General features: G+C 40.8%; 1 pseudogene; it reads left to right on the forward strand.

Moving 5' to 3' along the window:
• The first annotated feature begins 5,376 nt into the window (after positions 1 to 5,376).
• On the forward strand, positions 5,377 to 8,140 carry LOC120311661 (annotated as a pseudogene).
• Positions 8,141 to 19,870: the final 11,730 nt, after the last annotated feature.

The raw sequence follows: 19,870 nt of genomic DNA on the forward strand, positions 1-19,870 counted from the left end.
TCATAATTTTATAAACAAATCCATTACTCATAAAATAAATGAAATTTTGTAGTTCCATATTTCTTCTGAACGTATTCTAAATTTAGTAATACTTAACATACAAAATTGTTTAAAAAAGGAAAGTTAACATTTAGGACATGTTGCATGTCTACAATAGATCATCATTCTCAATTTTATGTCATTGCTACTAGATATGATAAACTGGATAGACATTTCCAACAAAAAATTGAATTTCTATTGTCCATTTTAACAATAATCACTGGAGTTATGTATCAGCAAAACAATGTACTTTCTCTGGGTGCATTATTTGCAGTGAATTTAATGTTTCCAATTTTTCCATGCCATTGTCCTTTTCAATTCTGCATTTTTAGTTCATTACAGTTTTTGGCTCATTGAGTCTATGACTATCTTTCAGTAACAACAAGTGTCCTGTATTTTGTGTTGTAAATTTTGGTTGGTTCTTGTAATTCCTTTTCCACTGTAATACTAATTTGGACATACTGAAACCATGAAGGCATTTCTGATTATCTTGAAGAATTATTTCATTTTTGGGTGGGTAATAGGTTTTTTTTGTAAATAGTTATATTTTGCAGGTTGTAAGAGTTTTCTTCCCCTTGAACAATTTTTAGCATAAAGTATTCTTCATAAAAATATATTTTTAATATTGGAGTCAGAGAAGATTAGCCTAGTCTTATTTTGTTAGTATAGTTATCCAATATTCTTTAAAAAGTTGTTTCTAATAAGTGATTTCTTATGTGTAACTTCTTTTTATCCAGTTCAAACATATTTATGTAAGAGGAACAGCTTCCATTTTCATGAACTTAGGTAACAATGAATTCAGCACCCAGAATATTACAGATCTTAAAGAAGTTTTATTAGAAGAAGAAAAATAAATATATTCTTTTAAAATCATTTTTATATATTTACAGTTTTAAACATCTATAAGAGAAATAAATGAAATGACACATAATCTTCAACATTTTTGGCAATTCACTGGAAATAATTTGTGTAAGCTTGATAAGAATTAGAGAAAAGATTAGGTTCACATCCACTAAAATCAAGACAATCCTTCTACTTTTTCAAGAAATGGCTGAATAGTTTGTGAGGTAAAATGCTTGGAATTCCACCCTTAGTTTGTATCCTTTGTTATCATCATATCATACTTCTGCAGAAAGCTTAGTTTGTTACATTCAAACCACAGCTGATACTGAAGCTGTGTGCTTCAATTAAAAAAGCTCCAATGCAATATTTATAGATTAAAATTTAAAATTATCAGGTAGAGCTCACATAAGTGCAGCATCCTGCCTTGTCATCTCATCAAAATTGTAATTGAAATAGTTTATTTTGATTTGTTTTGTACTCATATGTTTCAGTTTTTCTATTTTCATTTTTAGTGGTCAGAAAGCCAATAACAATTATCTGTACTACTACTCCTGCCCTATCATCATCACTATATGGCACCAGATTCCTCACATTGATTGGAAGGGAAGTGCTTTCCTTTATGATCAGCATACACTAATATTTATTTAGTTACAAGTTATTAGCCAAAGCCATAAATCAAAATCAATGGATTTTCTTTAGCTTCATAAAGTATATTTCTTTATCATGTCCTCGTTTTCACAAAGGAATGGAAAGGCTCAGGAATATTCCACCTATGGTTTTACCTTTAAATGAAGTGGAGAGTCCTTGCAAAGTGATGGTATTGGCAAAATTGACTGTCAGGAAATTAGTAAAAGTATAGTATTGACCAAGCATGGAAAATGGTCATGAAGATGAGAACAGATATTGACAATTGCCTTAAGGATTCCTAGAAGGGCTTAGATTTTGCCAGTTTATACTGTCTGCCATATATTATAGCCCCCTCATTGTTAAGGTTTACTATATTTGAACTTCATGTATTCATCCAGTTAATGCCACAAAATCAGACCACTTCATTTTGGTCAACTGCATCTTTCCCCATTCTCTTACTTTACTTGACACACAACTTCCCTACTCCCCCCCCCCCGCCTTTCTTTGCATTGGTTAATCCATTCTCTTTAGTATTTTCTCCTCTTTCATCCCAGATTTCAATATTCCATATACTGTAGGCATCCCTGAATAGTTTATAGATATGAACCATGTAAACCATATAGAAGGAATAGACCATGGCCTTGAAGGACACTGGGAAGATCCATTTACCAAGCCTATGACCAGACAAGTATGAATCAGAATTGGAATAGAGTTGGAAGGACCTTTGAAGTCTTCTAGTCCACCCCCCTGCTCAAGCAGGGTCTCTGGCAGGTGGGGTAGTGCTCACCTGATGGCTTGGGGGGGGGGAAGGAGCAGCTATACCCCCTCCCAAATGTTGCCGCCTCACAAAAGCAGGATGAAAACTCCAAAAAGCAACAAGGAAAAAAAAGTTAAAGCAGAAGAGTGTCTCGCAATGGTTTTCTTCCCCACTTCCTTCTAGCTGCAGTTTAAATATGTAAAGACTACAAAAGAAAAAAAAACTTGGCTTTCTCTCATTTTAATTCAGAAGGCAGGAACGGGAGGATTGGGGGATTGTTTGTTTCAAAGGAAGGGAAAGAGAGGGGCTGGGGGAGTGTGGCAGGTGAATGGTGATGGTGCAAGGCTTCTGGCTATGCAGGAGGCATTGGGGGCGCGTTCTCTTTAAAAGAGCAAAACGAGACAAAAAATAAAAATCCCCCATTCACTCCACCTCCCAAAACACAATAACAGAGCTTTCAATGATAAAACAGTCCTTGGATGCCATCTGGGTGGGCTCACTGCCCCTCTGACTCTCCCCAGGCACTTACCAGAGCCTCTTAATTGCAGAGAGTTGGGCAGAAGGGGTCCCCCCTCTTGAGTCATGGGTGCCAGCTCAGCAGCACCAAGGCAGATTGGCATGGTCTATCTCACAGTGCGTATGTGTGTCTTCCAACCCAGCCTTGGCCTGCAGAGCGGGTGGTGTCCCCTAAGACCACCCCTCCTCAGGTTGCCAGCATCCTGATCTCTCCCCTCCCTGGCCTGCCATCTATCAGAAATAGTGCTAGAAAAATGCCCATCCAATGCCCAGCAGCTGCTGCCAAGGTGGTTCATCTCCTTCCTTTGGGGAGAAAGAAGACCAGCATGCCCTGAGGACCGGGGGGTGGGGGGCATGGGGGAGGCTCCTGAGCCCCACAGCTCTTCCGAGGGTGGGAAGAGGAGAATGGGGCTGTGCTGGGATCAGGGCTCCTCATACCTTCTGTGCCTGCCTGTGCTCTTCTGTTGCAGATGCTGCAGCTCTGCTTGCCTGGCAGGGTAGGGGCGTGCTTGCACATGGGGATGCATGTGGGGCTGCTGCCTCACTTGCCATGCCACGCCAGGGCTAGACTGGTGCAGAGCCTTCTCACTGCTTCTTCCCCCACAGACATCGAGAGTGCCCATCCCACCAACCGCTCATCCTGGGGCAGCTGCTGCCATCTGGCACTCTCCAGCCCATTGCTGGCCAGATGGGCACACCAAGCTCAAGCCTTGGGCAGATGGAGATCAGAGGGGAGTGAGAGCCACAGCTGCCTGGCTCCTCCACCTGAGGAAGCATGCGGGGAGAGGTGCTGCCTGGCTCGATAAGCCACGGTCTGCCTGCAGAAGGAGGAGGAGGATGGAGGAGGAAGAGGGCTGGCCAAGGATGGGAGCAGTGCTGTCCATGGGCGGAATCTGACCAGCCCCAGCCTTGAGGGGGAAAGAGGCTGAGGGAGCCCAAACTCACACCCACTATCACTTCCAAAGGCTGTCTGCTCACTCACTTGCTCTCTTGCTGCACTCCCGCAAAAACCTGCTCCTTTTATAGGTTCCCCTCTCCCGGCCCAGCTCTCACAGCTATTCCCGTGAGAGCGCTGCTGGATTTGGTTTCCCTGCCCTCTCCAGTTCCCACTCTGCACATGTGGAGAGGGGGAGGGGAGCATCTCTCTGGCATGTGCCGACAGAAAGTGCTCTGTGTGCCCAGTCTGGCATGCATGCCATAGGTTTGCCACCATGGGACTAGACAATTCCAGCAACTGTTCTTTATATGTTTTAGCTTCCAGTCCCCTAGTTCAGGGCTTTTCAACCAGTGGTACGCATACCACCAGTGGTACTTTGGCACCTGGCAGGTGATACGCAACCCTCCTAGACAAGTATAGCAGTGGAAGGGAATGAGCTTAAGCGACCCAAGCCTGAGGGAGAGGCAGCTGGAGCTGCAGGACTGCCTGGGCTCAGCAGAAGCCCCAGGACCGCCAGCAGGGCTCCAACTGATTGGTGTTTCTAGAAACAGCACATAGCTGGAGGTGAACCGAAGAGAAAAGGAGGGGTGGAGAGAGAGGAGATGATATAAAAGGAGGTGGTTTGGTGGGAAAGGGAATGGAGAAGAAGCTGTGGAATTATTGCTCAGCAGGCTGGGAGAAAAAAGAAACAGGGAAGAAGCTGTTGCTGGAAGAAAATATCTCCTGGTTCATTTTCGCCAGCCAGAAGAATTCAGTCAGTGCTGATCAAATAAAAAGCCAGGAGATAAGCATGTCATAAAGGAGGTTGGTTTATTTCGGAAGCCAGTGGGTTCCTGGTCAACTGGCAGCTTGAGTGGATTACCATAATGATTTTTATACAGTTTTTACAATGTTTTGTAATTCAGAGGCTTGATTTGTTTGCTTTGTTATTGGAATATTTTAGTCTGTTTCACAAAGGCTAGTAATGAGTTCAAAGTGTTGACTTCTGTAGGTTTAATCCTTTTAAACAAATGTAATTACTTTTATCCCCCTTATCTTGAGTCTGTATATGGGGCTTTTAGCAAGTTTTCTTTGAAGATAAACAGGCTTAATTTAAGGTTATTGCTTTTCACAATTGCTGGAGTTGCTACATTGTTTAAACTGAGACATGCCTGAGGCAGTTTGAAGAAAAAACCCTGCAGTTAGTATTTCTTTATTCTGAGAGACTTTAGTGAGCCTTTCTTGCTTTGCACTTGTTTCCTGTGTCTTTAGGGCAGCGGTTCTCAACTTGTGGGTCACAACCCCTTTTGGGGTCAAACGACCATTTCACAGGGGTCGCCAAAGTCCTGGAGTTTTTCCTCACAGAATCCTTATGAAACGCAGTCTGGCATTTTTTGTTGTTGTTGTTGTTTTCCCCCTTTTTCATGAGCTGTGCTACTCCCTCTTATTCTATTGGCTTTTGAAAGCCAATAGAATACACTCTATTCAAGAGAGTCTATTCTATTGGCATTCAAAAGCCAATAGATTCTTTTGACTTTCGAACGCCAATAGAATAGACTCTCTTGAATAGAGTCTAATTCTATTGGCTTTCAAAAGCCAATAGGAATTGTCCAGGCTGTCTCTGCCCTGCTGAGCCTGCCAAAAGTCCCAGTTGGCAAACACTGCAAGTTGTCTGCAACTAAGGCGAGCTGTCTGGAAGTTTCCACCCCTCCCTGCTGAGCAACTACTAAATGTAAGTAAAATAGGGCCAGGGGTGGAAGGGCCGTCCAGGAGCGCATTGCTCTGCAATTGCCAGCTCTGTGCAAGAAGCAGAGTTTTCTTTTCTTTCTTCTACTCCCCTTTCTCCCCCTCTCCTGTCCCCTCTCCCATTCTTTTCTCTCCTCTCCTTCCCTCCCCTCTCCCCTCCTTTCTTTTCTTTTCTTTTCTTTTCTTTTTTCTTTCCTTTTTCCTTTTTCTCCTCTCCTCCCCCTCCCCTTTCCTCCTCTTTTGTTCCTTGTCCTGTCCTGTCCTTTTGTCCCCTTTCCTTTTCTTTTCTTTTTCTTTTCTTTTCTTTTGTTTAATTTTCTTTTCTTTCCTTACATGGTGTAAATTCTTAATTGATTGCCTATTCAAATAATGGAGTAATTACTTTGTTGAAGTGCTTAATTACATGTTATGACTTCCAGGAAGAGGGTTTGGAAATGGGGAATAAAAGTTGATTTCTTCTGCTCTTTTCCTTTTTAATATTTCATTCCCAGAATGAAATCTGAGTACAATGTATTTCAGCAAATATTGGGCAGATTCTGCCTACATTCCCTGAGGTTGGGTGGTGCATCTTGGGCTCCCAAATCATGATGAATACTCGATTATGTGGCCATCTAAATATGGACTTGTGGTTTCTCATGGTCTCAGATCTCTGACTAAAAATCTGAATTGCATGAGCCTGGTTTCTTTCCCAGGATAGTAGAGTTGATTTTCCACCAAAGGAGTAAGACTCCTCCCATGGAGTTGGTGATTGCTGGCTGCGAAGTTCCAGGAGCTGAAGTCCACATGCCATAAAATTGTCAAGGTTGAGAAACACTGGGTTTGTAAATAGAACAGCACAGAGAATGGTAAAACATAGGAAACTTTGATGAACTGTTTTGACTGAACTATGCCATGTGTCATGTTTTGTATTATTGAAGCTATTGTTACATATTTTCACTAGCAAACCATTCAATGACAATGGATCTGAAGAACATCAGGAAAAGGAAATATGGCGAGGATTTCTTACAATATGGTTTAACCTCAATATTTACAGCAGGAATCGAGAAACCGCAATGTGTAATTTGTTGCGAAGTTCTATCAGCCGAATTGATGAAGCCGAACAAACTGAAACGCCATTTTGAGAGCAAGCATCCGAGCTATGCTGGTAAGGATACTAACTATTTTAGAACCAAAGCTGATGGATTCAAGAAAGCCAGACTTGACATTGGTGGCAAGTACCACAAACAAAACATAGCAGCCATTGAAGCTTCATATGTGGTGGCACTCAGAAACGCCAGAGCTATGAAACCTCACACCATTGCTGAGGAGTTACTGTTGCCAGCATTGTTCGACTTATGATCGGAGATGAATTTGTGACAAAATTGAGTGCGGTTTCCTTGTCCAATGACACTGTCTGCATAAGAATAGATGGCATGTCTGCTGATATTCTTGATCAGGTAATCCAAGAAATTAAATCTGCTCCACTTCCAATATTTAGTATCCAGCTTGATGAATCTACAGACGTTGCAAACTGTTCCCAGTTACTGGTTTACATGAGGTATATTAACGATGGCGACTTTAAAGATGAGTTTCTGTTTTGCAAACTTCTTGAAACGACAATTACTGCACGTGATGTATTTGACACAGTTGGTTTATTTCTGAAAGAGCATAAGATATCTTGGGAAAAGGTTTGTGGTGTTTGCACAGATGGTGCTCCAGCTATGCTAGGATGTAGATCTGGATTTCAACATTTGGTACTGAATGAGTCACCAAAAGTCATTGGAACTCACTGTATGATTCATCGGCAAATATTAGCAACAAAGACACTGCCACAAGAGTTATGAGAAGTAATGAAAAGCGTCATAAATTCTGTCAACTTTGTAAAGGCAAGCAGTTTAAATACACGACTGTTTTCACAACTGTGCAACGAGTTGGATGTGCCAAACAATGCTCTGCTATTTCACACTGAAGTGAGATGGTTGTCAAAAGGAAAAGTTTTAAAATGTGTTTTTGAGCTTCATGATGAAGCCAAAATGTTTTTTAGTCAGAAAGCAAGACCACAGTTTGAAGCTCTTTTCAGCGATAACAGTGAACTGCAGAAAATAGCTTACTTGGTTGACATCTTTGCCATCTTGTATGAGTTAAATTTATCACTGCAAGGACCAAATGCAACGTGCCTCAATTTGTCTGAAAAGATCCATTCCAAATGAAACTGCAGCTTTGGCAAAAAAAAAATTGGATGAAAATAAAATTTACATGTTGCCTACCTTATCTGCTTTCTTTGAGGAACATCACATTGAACCAGACAACAGGATTATGATGATAAGTTCTGTTAAAGAACACCTGCGCATGCTTGCAGATGAAACCTCATCGTACTTTCCAAATCTACCTGACATCCCATTTGTACTTGCCAGAAGCCCATTCACAGAAAATGTTCCTGAGACAACACAAGAGGAGTTCATTGAACTTATTAACAGCGATGCAGCGAGAACTGATTTCTCCACAATGCCAGTTACAAAATTCTGGATCAAATGTTTGCATTCATATCCTGTTCTATCTGAGACTGCGTTGCGCCTTCTTCTTCCATTTCCAACAACATATCTTTGTGAAACAGGGTTTTCCAGCTTGTTGATTATCAACTTCGTTGTGCTCTTATAAAGACTGCCCTGAGAATTTCTGATCTGGTGAAAAAGAAGCAATCTCAACCTTCGCACTGATGTTGGCTTTTTACGCATACTGTTGAAAAATGTAGCAATGTAGTTTACTGTTATTATATTAAAACTGTTACCCATGCTACAAAATTTCATTTTTTTGTAATTAAAAATAAATATTTAACAATATATAATTACATATTGTTTTTGTGATTAATCACTATGCTTTAATTATGTTCAATGCAAATACATCCTGCATATCAGATATTTACATTGCAATTCATAACAGTAGCAAAATTACAGTTATGAAATAGCAATGAAAATAATTTTATGGTTGGAGGTCACCACAACATGAGGAATTGTATTAAGGGGTTGCGGCAATAGAAAGGTTGAGAACCACTGCTTTAGGGGTACAGTGAAGGTACTGGGGGGTGCATTCTTACTACACTGGGGAAGGAGAGTCCAAGGCAGGGAGGAAGAAGAGGAGAAGTAGAGAGGAAGAAGGGCCAACCAGCCAGCTGGTAATGACGCTTATTAATAAATATGGATAAATTCATCATACATTTGTCAGTTCAAAGGGAAAGTGATTCAGCAAAGGAACTGCCACCAAAGAAATTAAAACCAGTACTTCTCCCCCTTTTTTAACAGTTTGTAACATTTTATTAGATTATAGAATAAAATACAAAAGCAAATAGTAGGACACAGTGGGGAGGAAAAAGGAGGGGAAATGAGGGGGAGAATGGAAAAAGAAAAGAAAAGGTATTGATTTCCAAGTTCCTCTTGTGATGCAGATTGTATGGGGATTTTATGCTTTATGTTTTTTTTGTTTGTTATTTTCTCTTTGATGTATTATATTTTATATTACTAAAAGCAACCAAGAGTCTGGTTAGACTGCAATGAAGTAGAAGTTTAAAAAGAAAGAGAAAAATCACCACAATCAAGTGTACCCTTGGCAGGTTACATTAACTGAGAATCTTTTTTTAAAAAACAGTTCCTACTAAAACATAAAATCACTAAACCCACAAGAATCATAATAGACTACATATAATAAATCAAAGCACCCTATTTCTCACATAAGCCCTCTGAAACACTTTAATTTTTAACAAATTTAAATGGAAAGAATGTGTGTCAACCCTATTTTCCAAAACGTTGAGGGGGGGGGCCTCTTTTATAAGTTAGGTGCTGCCACTGAAAAGAAGTACTTTCTTCATCTACACTTTGTGAATGTCTATCAGTTTCTCCCAGGACATACAAGCTGGGGGTAGATTGCTTCTAAAGCTACTGAGTGGGTTTCATATAGAGTGTATCCCAGAGAGGCAATGGTGAGGCCAAGATGTCAAAATAACAAGGTCTTCCTACTGCAGTTGTTGCATCAACTGAAGATGGGCAAAGGCCGCCTAACCTTGCCTTACCCATGAACTGTAATTATATATCCAGAAGGACCCATAAGCTTTGGATCCTTCACTTTCAAGGGTAATGACACTACCCTATCAGGAGACAACTCTGTCAGAGAAGCAGTTTGAAAATTTTGCTGGGATTCTATCTCATCTTTTGTTAATGTCAAGAAGAAAAACTGAATATTGAAATAAATTATAAGGCTGGCCTCTTTTTTCTCATGGCCCAGTGGCTTGAACTGCCCACTTACAAAAGGAAGAAGTCAAATCTTCAACCTTTGCAGTGGACCAGATGGATACTTCGTTTATGTTAACAAAGGCCATCAGGAGTTCTAAAAGAAGTTGGAAGAGTATACTACCTCCTTACAACTCTTGAGAAAGGTCACTCACAAGATCAACCATCTAATGCCCAGGCTTGAACCCTGATGAAAAAGGGCTAATATTACCTTCCAGCTAGGTATTCTATGGCTGCCATCAATTGCAATCTCAATAACTTTATGAACTTTTAAAAAACAAATTAGGGATGGGGACATAGTTTTCAAGAATGATTGGGTCACCTCTTGTGGAGGAGGCACACTTCAGCCTGTTCAAGACTGCAAATGGTAACCCTTCCCAGAATAAGGCACTGACTACCTCAAACAAACAGCCCATTGCACACAGAAACATCTTGTATAGGAGCTAGGAACTGCTATACCAATATCAGGTGGCCACTGACATATCAGAGAGAAATCTCATTAAAGTCCAAAATTAATTCCAGGGACTATTTAGATAGCACCACAATCAAATTTTGGACTCTGCTTCTGAAAAGTCAAGAGGATGTTGAATCTGAGTGACTTTAGTGGGAAAGTGCTGCAGAAACCAGTCACGGAAATCAGCCAGGGGATGTCCCTATTGCCGTTTCTCCCAAATTAGATAAAAGCCCAAGAGATAGCATGCTAGAAGAAGTAATGAAGTTTTGTTTCACATTTTATGATGATGGAGGCCCTTTATGGTCATGCTTGACAATGTTTACTACTCATTTTACTATGCCAGAAATCACCAAATTAGCTATTTTTATCTCCCAGATATATTTACATTTCAGTTCCTAGGATTGCAGAGAGATTTTGGACATGCTGCTTAGGACTGATGGTAGATAGGGCCACAAACTATCTGAGAAATATCTTGAGGAGGAAGGCTACATTAACGTGCTTCACTATATGCTTTCCTCTTTTCTAAGTGAACTTGTTTTATCTTCATGTAACATGAACAATAACCAAATAATGTTAATTTACTGTTTTCAGGTTATGAGGTCATTGGTATGAAGAAGGTCCCAGAAGGATTAGGATTGATTATTTATTACTACTTTTATTGAATATTCCTTCTTTGCAGCTAAACTCTATGCAAAAACTGGGAAATCAGGCCTTCTGCAGTTCATTGTTATTATTTTTATTTACTATCTAGCAAAGCATTTTAATGTTAGTTAGAGCATTGCAAATGCACCAAATACTTCTAAAATTTATTTTTTTAGCGTGATGCCAAGGTTTAACAATGAGCATGCTTCAAAGTGGGATGCAAGGTATTTCCAAGAAGGCATTTGGTATTTTCAGCTAGTGATCCAGACAATCAGTTGTCACCCCTTAGCTTTAATTTGATATCTTCTATCCAGAGATCTATTATTCAAACCCTTGTGACTTGCATACAGCATTCCAGGAATATCCAGCCTAGGCCTGTCTTCTAGTCAACATCAATGTTTCCAGCCAGTTGACAAATATGATAGATACAGAGTTTTTTTCTTCCTGGAAGTCACTATGTAAACATTGAACTTCTGATCAAAATACTGATCACAGAAGAAGAGAATTGCAAAATATGTGGTCAAATTGATTGAATTGTACATGACAGAAAACTTTTGTTTCTTGGATTTACTGCATTCTCGGCACAGGGCAATAACATTTGCAGTAAACTTGTTATGTGAAAACCATCTTGGAAAACAAGAGGAGTCAGAACAATACTTTTCCAAGGAAGATTTGTGCCTTTAGTTATCCAGTTAAGAGAAGCATACTTTGGTGAACACATTGCCATCTCTGCATGGGAACATCCAACTGATATAGGACAAAAAGTTCTTATTGTCTGGAACAATTTTTCACCCAGCTTAAAACATCAGGGTGAGGCAAGCTGCAAGATGTGGAGGCATCTACGTATTTTAGCCAATTGACTTAATCTATTTTGGTCCCATATTCTGATACATTACATGCAATGCAGTGAAGAAATTACATGGTAGGCACCAAGTTGAACACTTAAGTTTGTTGCTAATTATCACTAGTCAGCAGATGAGCAATAAGCAATAAGCCAGCCCTTATGATATAAGCCTTGTAAGACAGTCCAAACAAGAGATAATTAATTCTAATTCTGCAAAAATATATTTCATCTCTATCATATTTATAATTGAAGAAACTAGGGAAGATCCCTTCTGAGATATTTGCCATGCTCACATTCCTGCTACAGGCTAAGCTGCTGCTTATCTGATTGTTCTCTTGGCTACAGTTCTTCCCCTGTCTTTCAAGGTCATTCCCACTTTATGTAATTAGTGAGGATGAACTAAAGTGGCTAGAGTTTCCCTCAGATTAACAATGAAAAGCCATGGAAGGATTTCTTAGTGCTTTTCCTATTTTTGTCCTGTACTTTTTTTGTCCAAACTTTTTGTCCTAAATTAGCTGGGATGTTCCCATGCAGATATGCCAATGTGTTTTCCAGTTTTTTTGTGTGTGTTTATATTTCTTTTGCCCAAATAAGTGAAGGAACAAATTTTCCTTCAAGAAGATCTTATTCCTCTTGAGCCTTTTGGGGTCCTGAGCCCCAGTCACTATCCCTAGAATTGAGGGACAGAATGACAAAAATTTGGGAAAGATCTCAACATAGGGAAAGAAGAAATGCCTTAAACCAGCACCCCGGCAGTGGCTGCTACCTCAGAGGAGTGCAGGCCAGCGCGCCAGTGGAGAAGGAACTTTTTCAGGTCTCTCAGATGGGGGCAAGACCCATAGCTGATCTGATTGTTGGGATGGACCTTACCCAATGGAGACTCTAGACACCTCAAGTCGGCCTTGTCACAAGGCCGACTCGAGGTCGAGCTGCAAGGAGGGGCTTCCTGCAGGTCACGTTCCCTGGACCGGTGGAGAACCATAAAATTGACTACTGCCGAGGACTCGGGTGAGTGGAAGTACCTGTCCACAGTCTGTAGTCAATCAGTGGAGAAGTTGGTGAAAAGATTTGAGGAGCTAGAGATGAAAAGTGGAGAACAACCCTTCTGTTCTTCATACAAGAGCGATCATGATGATCAGCAAGGCAGCCACCAACTCACGCCAAGGGGAAGTCCCAGCCCCACCTGTGCAGGTCAAGCAGTTTCCCCGTCCTTGAAGCCACCTACCATGGCCTCCAGCCCCACATGGAGAGACAGCTCCAGCCGTCACCCCTCTAAAAGCCCGGATCGCCACTGGTGAGATCAAAGCTCAAGCTGTCACCAGGACAGTTGAATCCCAGATTGATGTGTTTACCGGCCACCCAGCCCAGGGCCCATACAGCAATGGGGGATGTTGCAGCCCCCACAGATGGGAGACCAGCAGTCGCTGGCAGTGCAACAACCGAACTGGGAGGGACTGCAGCCCCTGATGTGCAGCAGCACATGGGGGCTTTGCAGCAACCTGGGATGATGCAGCTGCCAGGGGATCAGCAACTGCTGGGAATATAACTTCAGCAGTGGGGCTGGTGCTGCCTCCGAATGTGCAGCAATCACTGAGGGGCCTGCAACCAATGGGGATCCAGCAACAACCACCTCCAGGGCCCCAGGGGGCCTACAACAACTGGGGATGCCACAACCGCCCACAGTTCAGCAGCAGTGGGGTTGGCAACAGCCCCCAAACATGCAGCAACCACTGGGAGACCTGCAGAAACTGGGGATGCCATTTCAGTGGCTGCTGAGACCATTGGGGGTCATGCAGCAATTGGGGATGCCACAGCCGCCAGCAGTACAGCAACAGCCATAGGGGTGGCAACAGCCCCCGAATGTGCAACAACCACTGGAAGGCCTGCAGCAACTGGGATGCAGCAGCCACCATGGGAGGCAAGCAACCATTGGGGGTGCAACATCCACAGTGGAGAGGCCAGCAACCACCGGGAATGCAGCATACCTGGGGAGTGCAGCAAACATGATGGCACCACCCCTTAAAGCAACCTTCCATGGAGACCCAGAGAAGCTAATCTTTTTCCTCAACCAGGTGCATTCTCACTTGAACCACTGAACCACTGTCCTACCTGAACCCAGCAGCTATGGTTGACGTGCTTGTGTCCAGCTTGGAAGGAGAAGCATCCAAATGGCTGAACAATTTATACAACGAGCAAGCACCTGAGTTGGGGACCCCCCATCTCTTCCTTCTAGGACTGAGAGCAAGTTCAGGGACCCAGCCATTGCCCTCAAAAGGGAGGAGCAAGTCCACAAGATAAGACAAGCTGCACTGGAATACGTATGAGAATTTCACAAGATAGCTGGCCGAATAGAGAGATGGCCCAAGCAATCCCTAGTCCATCACTTCAAGGAGGGACTAGACGACCACCTCCCAGGCTTGTGTCTATCGAGCAGTCCCTAATTAGTTGCAAGAATGGTACCAGGCAGCAGTAAGACTGGACATCCAGCTCACCCGCTATAAGAAGCCACCTGTCCAAGAAGCTGAGCCGAGGCCAGATCAACCCAAATAGCAGCCACCACCCCCTGAAATCCTCAAACTGCCATGGCTACTGAAAACCCCAGGCCACCTGCAGGTCCACCAATCAAGTGCTTCAGATGTGGACAACAGGGACATCAAGCAGCGAGTTGCCCATTCCCTTACTCTCAACAGCAGAATAGACCAGGACCACCAGCAAGAAAGAAACCGGCCCAGCAGCCGGCGAAGAGAAATCCAACTGAATCACGCAGGAACCTGTTGCCCAAGTCACATCCCCCATGCAGTAGAGTACTGAGACCCAAGCTGGACCTGCCACTGCTCTATCCTTCTACGACAGTGATGACGAAGGAGAGAATGACCCAATGGTGAGTTATTCTATTGCAGTGGTGGCGAACCTTTTAGAGACCAAGTGCCCAAACTGCAACCCAAAAGCCACTTATTTATCACAAAGTGCCAGGGCCGCATCAGCATTGTGGTGTCCTCTGAGTGACACCTCTGGCATGCAAAACCGGGGGCATAAAAATGGACCAACATGCTGCAAGGTGCAAAAACGGCTGCCGCCATGCCACAGAGTGCAGGTACAAGATGCTGCACCATGCAAGAACGGGGCAGGGCTAGAGAGTATCACGCAGGCACTAGCTGCGCCCTATTTGCAGTGTGTGCATGCTCATGGCCCCACGTGTGCACGCATGCATGTAAAATGCTTCCCCCTCCCTTTTCTTCCAATCTACCAATCGACAATGGTTAGTGACCTCTGCTTTACCACCTCTACTCAAGCTTGCTAGTCAGCCGCTTCACCTCCTTTGTGCTGGGCAGGGCTCCTGCTCCGGGCGGCGGTGACAGCCTAATGGACCTGGTGGCAGTGGCATGCATGCCAACAGAGAGGGCTCTGAGTACCATCTCTGGCACGCGTACCATAGGTTCACCACCACTGTTCTATTGGCTTTCGAACGCCAATAGAATAGACTCTCTTGAATAGGGTCTATTCTATTGGCTTTCAAAAGCCAACAGAATAAGAAGGAGTAGCACAACTCATGAAAAGGGGGGGGGGACAAAACAAAACAAAATGCCGGACTGCGTTTCATAAGGATTCTATGAGGAAAAACTCCAGGACTTTGGTGACCCTGTGAAATGGTGGTTCGACCCCAAAAGGGGTCGTGACCCACAGGTTGAGAACCGCTGACTTAGACATATATACTGCTTCACAGTGCTTTACAGTCCTCTCTAAGCAGTTTAGCATATTGCCCCCAATAATCTGGATCCTCATTTTACCAACCTTGGAAGGATGGAAGCCAGTCACAATCAAACTGCTGGCAATCATCAGAATTAGCCTGCCATACTGTATTCTAACCACTGCACCACCACGGCTTATAGCCAAATAGCCAAACTGAACTAGAAAGTGCTCATTTATTACCCTGAATTCAGATCTGCAGTTCTGGGAAGGAATGAGTACACTACCTCAGGAATATATTCTAATGCTATAGAAGTGCAAACATTTTGTCATTGTAATGGACCATATGTGGAAGCAGTCTACTATGGCTGAAAAAAAAAGGAAAAGAAAAGAAAAAAAATACAATTTCAAATTATGGAAACTAATACTTTCATTCAATTCTAATTTTCCAAAGCCAGTCTTCTTGGTTGTGAGCCACAATTTAAGACTGTTTCAAACTGGAATGGCTTTGACAAGGACAGAGAGAATGGTTGAGAAATTGGCCTCTCAAATCCTATTGAGTATGTTTATCCTTGAAATAAGGCAGATGAAATGAGTACTAAAGAATATTACAAACAAGAAAGCGGTATTAGTTTTCTATAATGCCAGAATATAGGATACAGAGCAATAAAGATAAGGTACAGGAAAATCAATTCCAATGAAATAATAGGCAAATGTTTTTGAGAGTAAATATAGGGTAATATCACAACCAGTTGTGTAAAAGTGTTTGTGGATAAGATGACAGAAAACAAGGTTCATGACTGCTGCTCTCACTGTGAGTTTAATCTTTATCTGCAACATTTAAATAGGCCTCCTATGCTTCTGCAGCTGAGAATATATTCATAGTTTGTTGTTTTTTTTAAATGAGCTTCTTCCATTACAAATACAGCTGTGGGAATGTAGGTTTTAAAAAACCATATTGACTTTATACTGCTTTCTTCCCCTGTATTTTAACACACACAGATTGCACTTGAAAATCTTCAATACAGACACCAAAAACAACCTGGAAACATACTTAGAGTTTATGTTCACTAATGCAAATAAGAAAATTATCCAACTTCTAGTATTTTGCAGAAATAATATTCCAACAAACGTCTGGATGCTTGAAATCTTCCTTTACAACTTTGTTATGCTTTGGGAGCTTTAGTTTCCTGGTTTAAAATTTTTTATCCACCTCTGCTGACAGGTTTGCTGGTATACATAATAGATACCTTGCAAGGTATCTTCTATCTTAACCTGCTTGACTTCTATGCTTCAGTTACCCTCAGGTGTTTAGTCCAATAGATCATTGTATAATTAACTACAATGCTACGCAATCTCCTCTCTTGTATGTCTTCTGAAAAAAATGGTGTACCCATCATTGGTTCCATTGGTGGGATTTATCCTACCACATTTGGTAATCTGTATAATATGGCACTTGCCTTTGTGCTTACAATTTACATTGCTTGTTACCCAAACATTATGCTTTGCTATTAAAAACTATTAAGATAATGAGTAGATTCTTTGTGTTCAATCTCCCTTTTCCCTATGCTTCTTTATTCATTAGGTATATATCCTGTCTTTTGTACCAGAAACTCAGGATAGTGTTCTTAGGGTTCTCCTCTCTTATTATTTCCCTTAAAAACAAGATTGGTTGGGTTGAGAGAGAATGACCCTGTGAGTTTCCATGCCTGAGAGTGGACCAGGCCCAGCTTCTCTAAGTTCTAATCCAACACCTCAATCACTACATTGGGGAAGTGCCTAGTCACGAGGAAAAGTAATAGGCTAAGCTAGTGGTAGTCAACCTGGTCCCTACCGCCCACTAGTGGGCGTTCCAGCTTTCATGGTGGGCGGTAGGAGTTTTGTCCAATACTGTAATACTTTCCTTTTTTTTAATTTAATTGACTTTTTTAAAAAAATTCATAGCATTATTTAAAAACATTTTCATTAGGTTTTCATAAAATTTCCCGTGACAATTTAATTTTCTGAAAATATACTATTTGTATCGCCCACGCATAAGTTTAGTTCACATTAGGTAAGTGAAACTAAATGGCGCTATAGTGCGACCGCAAACAAAAGAGCCTTGTTTCAGAATAGCTCGCGCATCTTTCCCCACACCACCCAGTTGTAACAGACAAGCAGAGCTGTTAGCCGGTGTTAGTCTGCGTGAGAGGCATGCGCAGACAATGATACACAGCGCAGGCTCTTTTGTTTGCGATCGCACTGGTCAGTACACAGTTAGATTTGTGAGAGTGAGCACGTGCCTACAACTTCAAACAATATTGTGAGTCCATGTCTCAAAAAAAGAAATACGCTCATGGCTATTTGCCAGAGTATCTGAATATGGCTTTCATAGGATCTCTTGTAAATAAACAACATTGTGTATTGTGTATTGTGTATTGTGTCATAAAACATTATCCAATGAGGCAAGTCGATTGCGAGAACATCTTTCTACAAAGCATCCAAATGATAAGGACAAGCCTATTGAATATTTTCAGGAAATATATAAAAAATTTCAAAATCATTCAACAAACGTTGCATCATTTAAAAAACATGCAGCAAACGAAGATGGATTAATTGCCACTTATTGCATTTCACAATTAATTGCAAAAAGTGGTAAAAGCTATAATATTGGAGAAACTGTAATAATACCCTCTATAAAAGAATTTATCTCAACAGTAATGCATCAGAATATACCTGAAATTTTAAAAAAGTTGCCCCTAAGCGATAGCACAGTAAAGCAACGAATTGAAGAAATGGCAGTTAATGTTGAAAAAAACTGATAAGTATTCTCCAAAACTCTTCATTTTCCATGCAATTGGACGAGTCTACCATTGCAGATAATAATGCTTCATTGATGGCATATGTACGTTATTTTGATGAAAACAATACATTACGAGAAGAAATGCTATTTGCAATAAATCTCATTACAGATACAAGAGGATTATCTATTTTTAATACTGTGAAATCATACTTTACAAAAAATAATATTCCTTTGAATAATATTGTTGCATGCACTACTGATGGAGCACCATCAATGGTAGGTCGCTATCGTGGATTTGTTGCTTATTTGAAGGAAGAAGTGCCAAATGTTTTATGTATTCATTGTGTGGTGCACAGAGAACATCTTGTAGGAAAACATCTAAGTACAAGTCTCTATTCATCATTAACTATAATAATTCGAGCCATAAACAAGATCAAATCCAATTCAAAAAATGATAGAATGTTTCGACAGCTTTGCCAGGACAATAATGAAGATTTTATTATGTTACTTTTGCACACAGAAGTTTGGTGGCTGTCAAAGGGTACATCTTTGGCTCGTTTTGTAGCATTATATGATGGTGTCATACAATTTTTTGAAAATAATAATGAGACCAATCTGTGTCAACAGTTAAAAACAGTAAAGAATGATGCCTTTTATTTGGCAAATATTTTGAAGAGATTTCATGATGTCAATTTGCAGCTTCAAAGAGCTAATAAAACTCTTATAGGTTGCCAAATTATTGTGTAATTATTTATTGACAAACTTGAACTATTTCGTTATAATCTATTGAAGAGAGAATTTCATCAGTTTCCTGAATTATCATCTATAAAAGATGAAGTAACTCCAGAGGATATTGACAGATTCAGTAGCCACCTCAACGAACTTAAATTGGACATGGAAAAACGATTTGAAGATATTTTGAAATTGAAAGTGTATGACTGGATGAAAAATTCTTTTACTGCAAATATTGAAGAGGCTGATACAACTTGCCAAGAAGAACTGTTAGAAATTAGATATGATGAAGAAAGTAAACATAAATTCGATATGAAAACCTATGGCAAAGTAAAAAAATGCCTGTCTTATATCCAAATATGTGGAAAATGATATTCAGTTTATTGATACCTTTCCCTACCTCATATCTTGCGGAATCAGGCTTTAGTGCTGTTAATCATATTATGACCAAAGAAAGAAACCACCTGAATATTTCTGAAAGAGGAAATCTTTGTTTGTTCCTTACAAAAATTGAGCCAGATATCCAGTATTTAGTTTCGCAGCATCAGCTTCAGGGATCTCATTAATAATTTAATTAATTACATGTAATTTCATCAGACTTTATGATTCTATGTATGCAAAGTATAAATGAAAAGATAGATTTAACTACAGTAAGTTGTTTTATAAAGATTTATTCTGCCAAACTTAGCGAAAGTCCAACATAAAGTATTTGGTAAGTAATTATTATTATATGCTTTAACTTGCTGTAACTCTGCTTTATAAATTTTATAAAGTAAAGTTACTTCCCTACTTTATAAATCACCATTACTATAGAACCGGTGGGCGGTTAGAAAATGTTACTACTAATAGAGATACAAAAGTGGGCGGTAAGTATAAAAAGGTTGACTACCCCTGGGCTAAGCTGATTGCTGTCCACCTGAAACCAGCTGTATAAAATTTTTTGCTGGATGGTAGAAATAATTAGCAAAGAGGACCAGAAAATAAATTTTACAAAGAGACAAAGGAATAAAGATATATATGGAAGAT

This window comes from Crotalus tigris, unplaced genomic scaffold, assembly GCF_016545835.1.
Source record: "Crotalus tigris isolate CLP2741 ecotype Arizona unplaced genomic scaffold, ASM1654583v1 scf7180000018371.15429387391:27106975, whole genome shotgun sequence".
NCBI classification, from domain to species: domain Eukaryota; kingdom Metazoa; phylum Chordata; class Lepidosauria; order Squamata; family Viperidae; genus Crotalus; species Crotalus tigris.